Source organism: Xiphias gladius, unplaced genomic scaffold (assembly GCF_016859285.1).
Source record: "Xiphias gladius isolate SHS-SW01 ecotype Sanya breed wild unplaced genomic scaffold, ASM1685928v1 HiC_scaffold_1392, whole genome shotgun sequence".
NCBI lineage: Eukaryota > Metazoa > Chordata > Actinopteri > Istiophoriformes > Xiphiidae > Xiphias > Xiphias gladius.
In genome coordinates, this window is record NW_024401714.1 from 17883 (window position 1) to 33449 (window position 15567).

At 42.2% G+C, this 15567-nt stretch overlaps 2 pseudogenes; one reads left to right on the forward strand and one right to left on the reverse strand.

Moving 5' to 3' along the window:
- The first annotated feature begins 1043 nt into the window (after nt 1-1043).
- On the forward strand, nt 1044-3095 carry LOC120787343 (annotated as a pseudogene).
- Nucleotides 3096-9103: 6008 nt separating this feature from the next.
- LOC120787344 lies at nt 9104-13147 on the reverse strand (annotated as a pseudogene).
- Nucleotides 13148-15567: the final 2420 nt, after the last annotated feature.

Sequence of the window (15567 nt, forward strand, 5' to 3'; positions counted from 1 at the left end):
CATGAATCTACGTACAGGCATAAACCTGGATTTACACTCAAGGACAGAAAGACCAGATTAGACTTTGCCGAAAAACATCTCAAGCACTGCCCAGTTCTGGAACAAGATTCTTTGGTGAGCAAGATTGGCACTTAACAGAATGATGGGAAGAAAGGCCATATGGAAAAGAGAAAGGAAACGGCTCATGATCCCAGCCACCACATCATCTGTCAAACATGGTGGAGGCTGCCAGTGAGACTATGGGTCACTGGTGTTTATTGATGATGTGGCTGCTGATGGAAGTAGCAGGATGAATTCTGAAGTATATGGGTTACAAACTATCTGCTCAGATTCAGCCAAATGCTGCAAACGATGAGACAGTGCTTCAGAGACCAGGTGGATAATGACCCATACTGAAAGGAACAGGAGCTTCTGAGGCAAAGAAACTGGAAATTCTTCAGCCGGCCAAGTCAGTCATGGTCATTGACAAATAAACTCCAGCCTGCTACTTCCCGTAAGCAGCCATCATCAATAAACACCAGTGACCCAGTTCACTGGCAGCCTCCACCATGTTTGACAGATGATGTGGTGACTTTTCTGAATCATGAAACCGTTCCTTTCCTTCTCCATACTTCTCTTCCCATCATTCTGTTACAAGTTAATCTTGTTCTCATCTTCCAAGAATCTTGTTCCAGAACTGGGCAGTGTTTTGAGATGTTTTGGCAAGTCTAATCTGGTCTTTCTGTCCTTGAGTGTAACCAGTGGCACAAGCTCTGTATTTAAATTCATAGCGGCATCTCTTGATTTTTAGACTTGCTGTGGCTCCACCCTGCCTCCTTGTGAGTGTTCTTGACCTGACTGGGTGTTGTGAAGAGTTTTTTTCTTCCTTAAAGGTAAGAGTCGGTGATCATCCCTTTAGTTGTCTTCTGTGATGTAAGGTCTTTTGGTGGTGCTGAGCTCGTCAGGGCTTTCCCTCTTTTAGAAATGTACCAAATTGTTGATTTAGCTCTCTGAAAGTCTCTGCCATCTATCTGATAAACTTGTTTTGTGTTTTCAGCCTAATAATGGCACCTTCTTGCATCGACAACTCTTTGAACCGCATATTCAGAGTTACCACAGACAGCTACAATGCAAATTCAACACTAGGAATCAACTCCAGACCTTTTTGGCTTAGTGGAGTCAGAAATAAGAAAGAAACAGGTACACCTGGCCGCCAGTACTGATCATTCAATTATCCAATTACCTTTGAGCCCCTGAAAATTAGGGACTCTGTATAAAAATGGCTGTAATTCCTAAAGTTAATGTGATATTTTTGTTAAGCCCTTGAATTAAAACTGAAAAGTACACTTCAATTGCATCTTGATATGGCAAACAAATCCATCATGGTGGTGGCCTACAAGGCAGAATTATAAAAAGCTGTGTAACTGTCCAAATACTTATGTACCTAACTGTAAATGTCTCCCTTTGAATGGGAGAAAACTGTCTCTCTGTCTGTTTGTACCTGTCTGTCTGCAGGTCGTCTGTGTCTCTCTGGATAAAATTCCTTCCAGGTGTTGGGAGTTGAGGGCTGCGTCGATTCAACCACAGAACAAACAGATATGGTCTGGACACAGTCGCACTCTCTCTCATGTCTCATGCCCAGTCAGGTCAGATGTTATTTCTGCAGCCCAATAAATATGCAAATATAAAATATGAATCTCACCTTTACCTGAAGAGGTGTTACATTCGGTTCAGCATTGGACATGTATAAAAAGGTGAAATGCTGTTCCTCCTACCTGTGTATTTCTACTAGTAGTGTCTGTAGATCTGACTGACAGCAGCATGGCTCTGTGAGGCGGGGCCACCCTGAGACTCCTCACGGTCTTAAGAAGTCACGACTTTGCCTGAAGACTGACTTCACTGCTGTCACATCATCCAGGTGAGACACCTGTGTGTGTTACCCATAGTCCTCTGCTGTTTACTGAGGCTGTATATTACACCCCCTGCTATCTGTCCTGCAGGGCAGAGCCTCTCTGCAGCCCGGCCTCTGTCTGGTCAGGACTGGTCAGAGCACAGACCTGAGATCAGCAGTAGCTCTTACACCCTCTCCTGTCCCGCCTGCTGACCTCTGACCTGCAGTCCATGCTGACCCCCAGCTTACTGGAGTGGCTGGGCCGTGGGCCAGCCGTCAGCTGGTGACAGCTGCTCTCTTTTTACTCCGTAGCCTGTCAGGCAGAAAACCGTAAATTCTTCTTCTGTGGTTTAGTGAAACTCGTCAGCAACTTCCTGTCCTCTGGTCTGTCCTGAACCAAAGACAAGCTGAGTGGAGCTCTGAGCATCTCTGTCAGTGGACTGCTGCTTCCTCAGGACATCCACCGAATCATCCAGGAGATCAGAGTGAGGAATGACGCCTGACACCTGACCTCGGTGTCATCTGCTCCAGGGATGAGGTTTTGTAATTGTTTCATCAACAATCTGAATCGTGTTGTCCTTTTAGAGACTGTACCGACCTGAGAGAGGTTGAGCTTTCACACATATTTAGTCTCAGTAACACAACACGTGCAGAATACAACAAAACTTCCAACAGACAATGGCATAACACCAGCAGAAACCGATGCAGCGCCCATAGAATCTGTTCCTAACATGTTGGACAGAAGATACATTTTTAAGCAGGGACTCACTGTTTCATTTGTCCCTGAGGCAATTTCTGAAGCCTGAAGTGGATTTAATGTATTCTGCGGTTCAAATGCTTGATGCAGTGTCTCCTTTACTGCTGTTAGTATCGAGTTTGAACATGATGTGGTCTCATAGCTCAGCGGGAGGTCTCAGGTTTTCAGATTTTTTGTTCTCAAGGACAAATTACTGGACTTTAACCCTAGCCGCTGCCAGCAACACATACTACAACGCCGTCAGTAGATGGTGATAAAGTGACTATGTGTCATTTGCTCCATCTGCAGGTCTTACCTGGAGCAACCTCGGCTGGAGTCTGGGTGTCTCTGGCGGTTCATGGTTTTTGTTGACAGTCAGTATCATGGGGGAGACATGACACCGGAGGAACTACCACCCTTCTGATGTTCCATGATCACACCTACCACCTACACCTTGCTACAGGAGCACACAACACCTGTCCACCATGATGATGTCATCAGCAGGTCTGTATTGTTCTGTTGAACTGTGAGTTCTTTAAACTTTTAGTTTTATTTATTACTTGGATCAGGTTTTTGTTGTGAAACTTGTTTCAGGTCAGTTTTGATAAAAATGTCTCAAACTAAATCATTTAGACAAACAAAATCTGGGTTGAAGAGTGGGTGCTAAATTTGTGTTAGATTCTTTTTTGATGAGGTGAACTGTGAGGTGTCAAAGCTCCTCTTACCACAGCATGAACAAGCCATCATTCAGCAACTGCTGATTAAAATCAATGTTTTATAATTGTCTTTAGACCAAGCCAAAAGAATTACTCCAGCTCCCTGTGTTTGTATATCAACATTTTAAACCGTGGTTTTCTCCAATGTTACTACGTGACTTTGTGACTGTGGGTACAAGAGTTCTCGCGTTGCCAAAGATCAGCTTTTTTCCAGATTTACGCACTCTGTTTGGGGACAGGTCGGCCTGTTTTGGTCTGTAAAAAGAGGGCTGAAACGGAGAAAAAGTAGATGACTTATTTTAGACGCTCTCCAATATTCATTATTCAGGGGAAACAGACACAAGATGACATGCTTTAGCTCAGTTAAGTACCCTGAATGAAGAGACAGACTATCTGCTGCCATCACATGAGCTGCAGGCCAGTTAAACCAGTTATCAGAAAATAATCTGATTTATCCATAACTGGCGTTTAGGGGACTGATGTCAGTATCCTGATAATTCATAAAAATGGTGATATTCAGTTGTGTTGATGTGCTTACATTTATAAAAGCCCTTTCCACCACTTAAAATAAAATCCTCCACCAACTTTTGTCATTATTAACCTGTTTCTTCATGATTTAAGTCCCTAGAAATACTTGCTCATCAGATGCTATCTATTTATATAGTTAATCACTAAATAATTATTCTCGTGCACCGCAGTCTAATTATGATTTATTTTGTCTGAAATATGAACATAAAACAATGTGGGGAGTGGGTTTTTTTCAGAGGTAGAAAATGTATAAATAATTACTATTTTTATGGTTGGTTTGAGTCGATTGGATCAAGTTTATTTCGTTTTTTCTGCAGCGTTGATGAGCTTCTTTGACCAGTGATTAACTTTTCTTTCCTGTGTAAAAAATAACAAAAGCAAGGAGCTTATTATTTACTGAAGAGGTGAAGTTTGTACTGGGCATGTTTTATTAGTTCCAGCCTGTTTTGTTTTGTCTAAATATCATCTGATTGTTCAGTCCTACAAATAAAACATCTAAACATTACCAAGGAAGCCAGATCATTACTGTCGGGAGAATGCTGAATAGGTTTTATTTGACTGGTTTCTGTTTGATGTATTGAATTTTTTTTTGTATCACTTTTTTTGTACAAAAGAACTGCCAAATGATGATTTAGAAAAGTTCAGCTACAAAGTTCCTGTTATTTTATGAATGTGTTGCAGTAGTGTGGAGTCCTGACAGTCACACTGAAGCTGGATTGAAAACGTCTGAGCAGTAGACTGAGATCACTGACTGATGTGGCTTATTATTCCTGTTTATCTCTGTTCAAAGGAGCAGTTCAGTATTTAGGTGGGTGCTCTGCTGAGAGCTTGATGTTCAGGTGGATCCCCTCTCATGTCTGTAGAAGGTACAGCCAGCAACTGGTTAGCTAGCTTAGCATAAAGACTGGAGATGATGATGTAGGGAAAGCGAGCTATCTTAGCCCAGCATAAAGACTGGAAACAACCTTAGCTGGCTCTGTGTCAGAAACGAGAACCATCTGCCAGGTGCTTTGAAGATCAGTGATTAAGATGTTGCATCCTGATTTGTTTAAATCTGAGGAACCACACACAAAACATGTTATGGTGTTATGGGTTTGTGTTGGACTAGTTCTTCGCGAGGAGCAGTGACTGTGCTGTATTTACTGTGTATATGGTTTAGTTCATAGCCCTTGTAACACTTCAAAATGTCAGTTTCACGCTTTGGTTTTGTAAAACTAAGCCAATATAGCGATGTTAGAGCTACGGTTTCCTAGTATTAACAATTAAGCACGTTGAAGTTACAGTCCAGAGTTTCTCACCAACCTCGAATCACTGAGCTTTAAAAAAACACCAACTGATTTCCTCATAAACATCAGTATGTTTGCAACCCTCGTCTTCACTACTCTGTGATGGGCCAGTGCAGGTGAAATATTCTCATGTTAAAACTCCAGATAAGTGTGGGATCACAGTGGGTCAGGTGAGGGTTAAACACTATTAACAATATAACCTGCATATTCGGCAGTGTACTTGTTCAAGTACACTGAACAACAGGCTGCTTCAGCCGGGATGCATCGTGTTTGTTTTTCTGTTTATTCAGCCTCTCTTAGTATTTAAAGATTTGTAAAACCACTGATTATACCTGACTGACCTTCAGAGGAGCTGGGAGGGTGGATGTCTTAATGCTAAGCTAAGCTATCCAACTGCTGTATGGATTACCTAAATGTTGAACTGCTCCATCAGAGTTATTTGGCCTTAAGCCCCAATAAAATAGGTGAACTGGACAATTTTAGCGTGAGAAATCACAACGATCAGCATCAGCATCACCTCTCAGATATTTACGCGATTCATCATGTCACACTGCTGCATGATTAATATCTGATTGGCGATGAATCGCTGTCAGCGCCCGACAGGCTGAACAGGAGTTAAACCTGCAGTTTGTCCTGATAGAAGCTGCAAGAGCATGCGAGTCTTCAACATGTGAGGACAGACTTTGATGCGCTGCGGCTGTAAAAACAAAAAATCAGTCAATCAGCTGATGATCTCCTATAATAGAGAAAAAAAAAATTGAAACAAGTCTGAGAGACTTCAATATCAAACGTTAGATTCATTTCCTGTGTCTGCTCGGTTTATTCCAACATGTAAAGAATTCATCAGAGGAATTCTGGGAGAGAAAATTAAAGGTCACCTCCATTTAAATAGACAGCCCAACATTTTAATCACAATCCTCCTGTTCTCTGTCAGGAGTCTGAGGTTCCAGTTTCATCTCTATCGGCAAAGAGGGCCAGTTAGCCCTAGCTTAGCACCAAGCCTGCAGGCAGAGGAAACTGCTAGCCTAACTGCCTGGGATTATGTTATCTTGTTTATTGAACTTCCATTAGAAATCTGCTGTTTATGTCAATGTCACTGACTAGTCACCATCTAAAGTAAACACTCTTTTTAGAGTCTGTCTGCTGAGCTGTTTAGAAGCCACAGGCAGGTCCTGATTAGGTTCTGTCGAGGTGAGACAGGTTTCCACACCCTCAATTTGAGGGTCATGCATGGAACAACTTTATTTTATAAGTCATAGAAACATAAAGATGTATATCACCAGCACATCTGTAATCTCTCATTTAAGGAATTATACACAGAAAAGAACAACAAGTTCAGGATGGGTCACTTTAAATACCATAAATCACTTTTGAATTAATACCTTAGCGATGTTGATTTTTTCAAATCAAGGTGCAAAAATTCAATGGTTTTTTTGTTATTTTTTAGATTTCAGGCTAATGAAAAGTTCTGTTAAATTACTGGGATATAACAGGTTTTTGAATAAATTAAAAACAAAAACAAAACATATTATTTTCAAATAACATCAAAACTATCCCTGAATTTTTAAGCTATTCATTAATAGATTCATTAATAGATTTTATGGGGCTTTTTGTTGTAATTTAAAAAGCCCTTAACCCTTACAGAGAAAACCACATTAAAATACCTTTATAAAGTTAGGTATATGAAAGTATTTGGACAGTGACACAATTTTTCGTAATTTTGCTGTGTGCATCATCACAATGGAAATGAAACACAAGTGTAGACTTCAGTCTTGATTTTGAAATTAGAATTGAGGTGGGTGGTTAACAAAAAAATTGCATTAACCGTTTAGAAATTACTGCTTCTTTTATACATAGTCCTCATTTTCATAAATTAATTGGGCCGGTTAACTGACAATCGGTGAAAAAACAAAACAAGCCTATCAGATAGATGAACACTTCAGGAAGGCCAAATCAACAATTTGGTACATTCTTAAAGAGGAAAGAAGCCTGGCCCGAGCTCAGCACCATAAAAAGACCTGGAAGACCACGAAGACAACTAAAGTGGATGATCACGAATTCTTACCTTGGTGAAGAAAAAACTTCACAACGCAGTCAGGTCAAGAACACTCACAAGGAGGCAGGTGAGTCATTGTTAAAGTCTAAAATCAGAATGCCGTCATGAATCTCTAAATACAGGCGCAAACCACTGGGTTACACTCAGGACAGAAAGACCAGATTAGACTTTGCCAGAAAACATCTCAAAAACACTGCCCAGTTCTGGAACAGATTCTTTGGAAAGATGAAACCAAGATTAACCTTAACAGGGCAGTGGGAAGAAAAGTATGGAGAAAGGAAAAGGCGGCTCATGATCCAAAAGTACCACATCATCTGTCAAACATGGTGGAGGCTGCCAGCGAGTGGAACTAGGTCACTGGTGTTTATTGATGATGTGGCTGCTGATGGAAGTAGCAGGATGAATTCTGAAGTATGTATAGGTTCTAAACTATCTGCTCAGATTCAGCCAAATGCTACTAAAACCCCTGATAGGACAATTCTTCCAGAGACCAGATGGATAATGACCAAAAACATACTGAGAACACAGGAGCTTCTCAAAACCAAAAACTGGAAATTCTTCAATGACCAAGTCAGTCACTTGGTCATTGACAAACAAACTCAGCCTGCTTTTCACTTACTGAAGACAAAACTGAAGCAGAAAGACCCACAAAAAGAAGCAGCAACTGAAAGGCGGCTGCAGTAAAGGCCTGCCTACATCTAGGGAGGAAACTCAGCATTGGTAAGATCCACTTGGTTTCCAGACTTCAGGCAATCATTGACCGTAAAGGTTTTTCATCAAGTTTTAAAAATAATCATTATAATTATGTTGATTTTTACCATTTTACTTTTGAGCCCCTGAAAATAGGGGACTCTGTATAAAAATGGCTGTAATTCCTAAAAGCGGTTAATGTATGATATTTTTGTTAAACCCTTGAATTAAGCTGAAAGTCAAACTTAAATGATATCTTGATGTCGGTGTTTCAAATCCACTGTGATGATGTACAGAGGCAAAGTTTCAAAAATTGTGTCACCGTTCCAATACTAACATATACCTAACTGTACTGGATATTGCAATCCATAAATGTATTTTTTATTATTATATTATACAACCCCATTAAAAGTACCTTAATTAAATCGTATTGATGGGCTCATCAATGGAATTTTAAGTTAAAAAACGATATTCAGTCTCACAGTGATGTGTATGTTGAAGCTTATGTCTCATTAATTAATCTCCTTAGTCTGCCATGAGTGAAGAGAGTGTCCATCTCAGTTTCGATCTGTAACTATCTGACCTGTGGAGTTCCACAGGGTTCTAGCGTGGGTATAGCCTGTTGTTCCTCAGTCCATGCTGCCTTTGGGTGACAGCGGCAGGAAACACGAACTGATTATCTTAGATTTACAGGTGATATACAGGTCAATGTTTCAATAACAAGTTTTGCCTATCCAGATTTAAGCAAGGGATAACAACCTGACAGTTTTGAAAACAACCTAAACAGACCCTACTCAGGGTTTAAATAGTTTATTAAATCAGATTTAATTTTTTACTGTGTGTTAGAAAACGGTAAACATTCCACTGACATTTGACTTAAAACAGCAGATTTCCAATGGAAGTTCTACACTGCAGTTTTGGATGCAGAAAATAAACTAGGCTAGCAGTTCACCCTGCTTCTTATTAACAGCTAAGTTAAACATTCTGGACCTATCTTCTAGACACAGATGAAATTGATCTTGATATGGAATACCTGAAAGACCTGAAACCTGAGAACAGGAGGGCCCATTCTGCTGAAATTATAATTTAAAATTAAACAACAAAAAAGAAGGCGTTCAAGCGTTTCATGTTGAACCACAGAATCTGCTTCAGAGTCCTGCTGCCAACTCCAAGTGCTGAGTCTTCAAATCCAGTCCAGGTCCTGGTCAGATCGGTCAGGTTCTATGAAACTCGGTTCTCCCTCTGCAGGTACTGCAGGATAGAATCTGTTCCCTGTGATGAGCCCAGACTCTTCGGGGCTTCACACTCCGCAGCTCGTTAGCTTGCTCCAGAGCACTCTGACTGGTGTTCCTCATTAGGGCTGGACTCCCGCAGAACTGATGGAAAAAATATAAACAAAAGAATCCTGTGTGTGTGTCTGTGTGTCTGTGTGTGTGTGTGTGTGTGTGTGTGTGGTGGGGCCAGCCTGGGGAGTCAACTGTCACCAGCTCTTTGATTCGCAGCATGCTTCTTGTGTGAAAGGTTCGGCCACAGAACCTGAGATGTAAACCTTTGCTCTTTCGCCTCCTGAGCTGTCAGCCCTTGCCCGCTCAGCAACAGCTCGTTAGCCTAGAACAAGACAGAACATTTAACTTTGCCCGGGACATTGCTTGGCTGGTCTTGGCCTTTTCATCTCATATCAAGAGTTCTCCTCTGGCTAACAGAACACTATGTAGAAGGTGGGAGGCGTTATCCATGATGGAAAGGAGTTTTGATAACGCCCTCCTCCCCGCAACACCATGTAGAGGGTCAGCTCAGCCCCCAGGACTGGGCGGCCAGTTTTCTTGGTCGTTGGTACCAGCCACCCTCAGGCTACCCTTTATGAACCTGGCGTGAAAAGAGGCGGCTGGCATCTGAGCTCATAAAACATCTGCAGCGGCCGTGCACAGATGTTGAAGGCCCAGACCCTCCATAGGAAAAGTGGGCTAGCCCTTCCCTGTGAAGCTGCAAAGTTCCTGGGTCCAGTTCAGTTTGCTGTCCAAAGTGGACTGAGTGACTGACCTCCTGTACCATTATCACCATCTCTCCCCTAATGGAAAGAAGGTGCAGTAGTTCTGGATCCTGAAGTCACTACCAGCTCCTTTGTTTGACTGACATTATGCTGCCCAGCTGGGTCAGCTCAAACCACTCCTAAACATACACCACCCTCTGGTACTCTGGAAACAATGGTCAATGGTAGCGATTGGATCGGAGTGTCTTCCTTTAGCAATGTCTCTGTGAAACACTACGCTCCACGGAAGTCTCACTTCCTCACTACAGCCTTCAAGCTCTTCCATCTTATTGCCAGCGATCTAATGTTGCCATTGATGATAGAAGAAGGTGCAGCTCTCGCCTCTTCTCCATTAGTCTCTGTTGTCTGGACAGCTCTCCTCCCTCGTCCTCTTCGTTTCCCTTCTGGCAACACTCTGTGTGTCCCTCCTCCTGATTACACATGAAGAGATGTCTGTTCTGGTCACCATTAGCCAGATCCTGCTTCGGTCTCTAGTGAGCTGTAAACAATGCGACCATGAGTTGCTGTAATGGTAGCGTAACTGAATAATACCATTCAAAAAAATTAGATGACTGAAAAAAAATAATTCCACTGTGAAAAAAACAGACCAAAACTCTGTCTACCAGCATGTTTAGAAAAGGTGCGAAAGCAAATAAGTCACTAGTAGAAATTTAAACAAAGTGTGACAAAAGAAACCTAAACATTTGGAAGATAAACCAAAACAAAAAGCAGGAGCGACTGCAACACACATGCATGCATTGTCGATTGCAGCGCACTACTATCATAAAAGTAGTCAATAGTCAATAAATGGTGAGAGTAACCGAAGATAAATGAAAGGAAAATGAAGCGGTGATGTAAATGCAGTGGTGAGGTAAATGAAGGCATGCATGAAGTGGTGGACTGACCGAGCGCAAAGGCCCATGATGCGGGGGAAAGTGAAGAAGGAATGAGCAGGCGCGCCGAGGTCTGGCACGTGGAATGTGTATGGTGTCTGGAACCAGGCCTTCTCATTCGCCCACACACCACGTCACCCAGTGGCAGGATTGCAGCCAAGACTGGAAACCGGCCCATTCACGCTACCGGTGGTTTCCTGAACTGGATGAAGGTGTTTATGAAGGTCCTGATGTAGAGAATACAGAGGCCAGAGGTCCAACACTTCTAACTGATGACTACAGAGTTACCATGGCTTTCGTGGTGTCTCCTGATGGTTTCGTATCGTGCTCTCCTTCTTCCTGTAGATCCGTCAGGCGTCTGATGGCTCTGGGAAGTCGAGGCACGCCGCAGAAAGCTGCCGACAGCACCCGGTAACACCGGCTTACTGTCGTCGATGCTGCCGTTGCCATAGGCGCTCTGAATCTCCTTCATCACCTAACGAGGAGGAGGGAACCAGCGTGACAGCTGAGTACAGTAACCATGACAACAATCATGCATCAACACCTCCTGCCAGCAGCTTAGCGTTTAACCTGAGTGTGTTCAGGTGTGGGGTTATGGCCTCACTTCGGGGTTCAGTGTGTTGTTCTCGGAGCTCTTGGTGAACAGCAGGATGTAGGTAAAGCCGTCTTGTTTCTTCACCACGATATCGCGGTAACGGTAGCGCTTTCTGTCTGCCGAACACCAGACCTCAAACGTTTTGTCCAAAAGCGACGTTTCTCCAGGCAACGTTCCCGTTGCACTAGTTTGCCCCAGTAACAACACTCTACACCTGACATCCCAGCTGGCGACAGCCCTCCATTAATCACCAAGTTACCTGCTGAAACAAAAGCAGCAATAAATCAGACCAACACAAACATGTTCAATTATTATTCTACTGGCGTTACTGGTTCGTTTTAACGACCTCTATTCAACTAAACCCTGACCTCCTAAACTGGCATCGAAAATCCATTCATGTAAATGAACAAAGCAGCTCATTTCATAAATTTCACTCATAAATTTTATGTTACTCAGTAGGTATATAAAATCTCCAAAAGATAATTCTCTGCATTGGTTCACATGTAAAAGCAAAGAAGAACATGTACAGATGCTTTCGAAGTGTGAAAATGAAAAGTATTTTGGAAATCCATTCATACTTTCTATAACAAAGTCAGATCAGTGAGGTTACTTTTCGCTCCCACATCTGTACATCTTATAAAAAGCCTGATCTTTCTTTTTCTCTGGATAACAGATGTAAATGTAGAATACTAATCATGATAACTTGCCTTGCACAGAGATATTTTTCTAATGTTTAAAACAAAAAGCTGACATTGAAGTTATTTTTCAATCGGTTATATCATAATGCCTACCCACTAGAAGACACTTACATAAAATTGTCTTAATTTTAAAGTTGTTAATTTGCAGTTATTAGTCTTGCTAGTTTTTGTTTTCCTTCATTATCCAAAAGACTTGCTTGAATGTGAAGATCTGAGTGGAAACGTTGTTTCCATGTATGTAACTCAGAGACATGGCTGCTCTGTCAGGGTTTTTTTTAAATTTTTTTAAGTATTTTCTTTGTCTCATTTTATTGTTTTCTTTTACTTTAAATGTTTTTTGGGCTGTAGGTATGAATTGGAATAGGCATTTGGCTGAATTTAGTATTTGTATCTTGAACTAATGCAGTATTACGTGTGCTGCATTATAGTGTTATATTGTGTTTGTATGAAATGGAACAGCAGATAGAGAAATGCGCTCATAGTTCAATCTGGTGCTTCTCCTCTTTAACTATGAAATTCATGTTTTTGTACACATTTTCCTGACAAATAAATGTAATAAAACTATAGGTGTAAATGAGTAACTTTCACAAAGAAACTGTGACTTTGGCTTAACAAAAGAATTAAGACAAGATATGCAGATGAGTTGAACCTGGTGGCTTTTCCAGCGAGCTGCTGTGCAGGCCAATCAGATGCATGCAAGCCTCGTGACCTCCTGTGCGCTTAGAGGCGCAGCAGGTGTGATGGGTACTGGGGAGGGCAGGGGTTCTGGCTCGAGGTCTGGTGCCCATCTTGGGCCCTCTCTCTCCAGGCTGGCTGGGCACCTGCAAGTTCTCCCAGCAAGGCAACCTCCAGGTGGCACAGGTGGAGCCTCCTGAGCTCCATACCTCCCAGACTGTGAGCCGCCTCACTGGAGACTCCTCTGAGTCTAGGCGGCTGTTCATCCCGGGACTCTTAGGGACCAGGATTTTGATGCCAGTCTTGGACAGATCCATGCTGCGGCGGGCTGGCAGCTGGAACGCCCGACATCAGGCTGCTGCTGAGCCTGTCCATGGCGGGGCTGTTGAGAGCTGGCGGAGGCTGGCTCAGTCCGACAGGAGGGCAGAATGAGCCGGACTAACAGTTTCACCTGAGTTACGATCTCCACTCAAACTTGCACTGGTCTCACTGCCCGATGTCACTGCGAGCTGTGGCAGTGAGGCGATGGTCTGCAGAGCCAGTCTGTGGGCGGAGCTGCAGTAGAGCTTCGTGAGCTCGGGTGGAGGCGCAGTAACGTGTTGTCTCTCTGCAGCTCAGCGTGAGCCCAGTTCGGCTTCGTGGGCGTAGATCGCCTGGGTGGACAGGTGACTCTCCAGGCTCCCAGGTGTCCTCCCTCTGAACCGTAACCTCACCACCCTGACTGAGGCCTCCACCTTCCCCTTCTTGTTCTTCCTCTTATCCACAATCTGTCCTGCAGGAGGAACAGGGCACTGTTAATAAAGCTGGAATAATTACCACCACCATCGCCATCATGAGGGTAGTTACCTGATGAATCCGTGCATACATGCAGGTGTAGTCTTTTTATTGGAACATTTATATCTGTCAGTTGTTAAGAAACTGTCCAAAACCCCACAGGTATCACATAGCCCATAAATGAACTATGCCAACACTTTGGCAGATGAATATGATTATATTATGTTGATGAAAATCTGAAACGATGCGTATGTGATTTCCTGCTCCAGTCATCCAGGTCACGGTATTCTGTGAGTGCTATGAGAAGGCAACTGGACTTGTGATTCTTGTAGGCGTTTAGCCTCTCATCAAAAAGAGCTAATAAAGTTCTACCCGACTAATAAAATCCACACTTGACCCATGTGATCTAACGACTCACACATGATGACGGGAAGGTCAACTTAACTCCTTTGACCTCAACGACTCACAGAAGTGTTGCTGATCTCACCTAGAGGATAAGTACCTGGAACTCCCCACTAGTCGAGGCAGGACTGAGGAAGCCTTTCAGAGCTGAAGGCAGAAATATCTTCAGAACATCAGAATACCCAGTTGCCTTCGCTGCTGCTACAGAATACAAAACAATACATTTTAAATGTTTTTTAGGTGTAAGGCACCACACTGTTTGAGTGTTTAAGAACGGAATAGAGATCAACTTGCAGTGGGGTAGAAATTCAGTCTAAATTTCTTTTTACAACTAAATCCTTTCACACATCTGACCAGATTATTTCCAAAAAACAATGTATCTGTTAGAATGATTAAAAACAAGAAATGGTGCAAAACGTTTTCACTTCTAAATAATGATAACTAAATTTGCATGTCACAAGTAGATTTATACAGGACTGTTAATACATAGTTCCCGATATCTGATAAAGACCACCTCAGTGAAAATCAAGTTTTTAACCTTGTTAACATGTCCTTATAGTGTTTTTATATGATACAAGTCAACGTCATGGCTGAAATATTTCCACCTTGGAACTTCGGTAGACAACGACAGTCCTAAAACACAGATTTCAAACAGTGAGAACCGAAAATCCGTCAACTTGGCGTAGGGCTTCCCATATTTTTCTTGTATACTTCTGATAACCTTAGTTAAACAGGAAGCCAGATGTAGTTAATCTTTGGTATGTGCAAGTTCGTTGGCTAATGTGGCCAACCTAGAGCTGGTGATCGGGACTATCTAACATCAGCAACATATTTTTAGATGTCTGATAATGTAGTCAAGCTGAAGGCTAATGTTATCTATTACTGTTAAGTTTATAACGTGTAGTGGGTAAACACAAAATACTTCACCATTCTGATACATCGGCTGTAGGTGACCCTGTACCAATTTGTTCTTCTTCGTCTACTCAGAGTCGGTTTCCAGTTCAAACATTATTTTATGTATTACTCCTATATTACCATTTGCCATTGGAAGTAGTGTACAGTAGCTGTAAAAACAGAAACAAGCAGAGGTGTGTGTGTTTGTTTCACAGAAGAAAATTCTAAATATTTAATTTTGTGGAACAGAAATTAGTTTCTAGGGATTAATCAATGCCAGGGAGAAAAACTTTTTAAAATCAAGGCTGAACAATCCAATTGATTAACTGATTGGTTGATTCTGACAGAACATTAACTAGCACCTATTTTGATAATGGCTTAATTGTTTATGTAGATTTTTAAGCCAGAAACGCCAAAAAATTCTCTGGTTCAGTTTCTCAAGTCATCAGACTTTTAGTTTTCTCTGTTTTCTCTCACAGTTAAATTGAATTTCTTTGGGTTTCGGACAAAAACAGACATTTGTTGATGAAAAAGAACAAGACGTCCTGCAACAGATGGTCTGGCCCTCTGGGAGTCCTGATCTCCAGCATCATGGAGTCGGCTGGAACTACATGAAGAGACAAAAAGACACTGAGACAGCTGAAATCCACAAGAGAATTCTGGCAAATTCTCCAAGTCACTTGGAAGAACACCTACCTGCCAAGAACCTAGAAAAACTGTGTGCA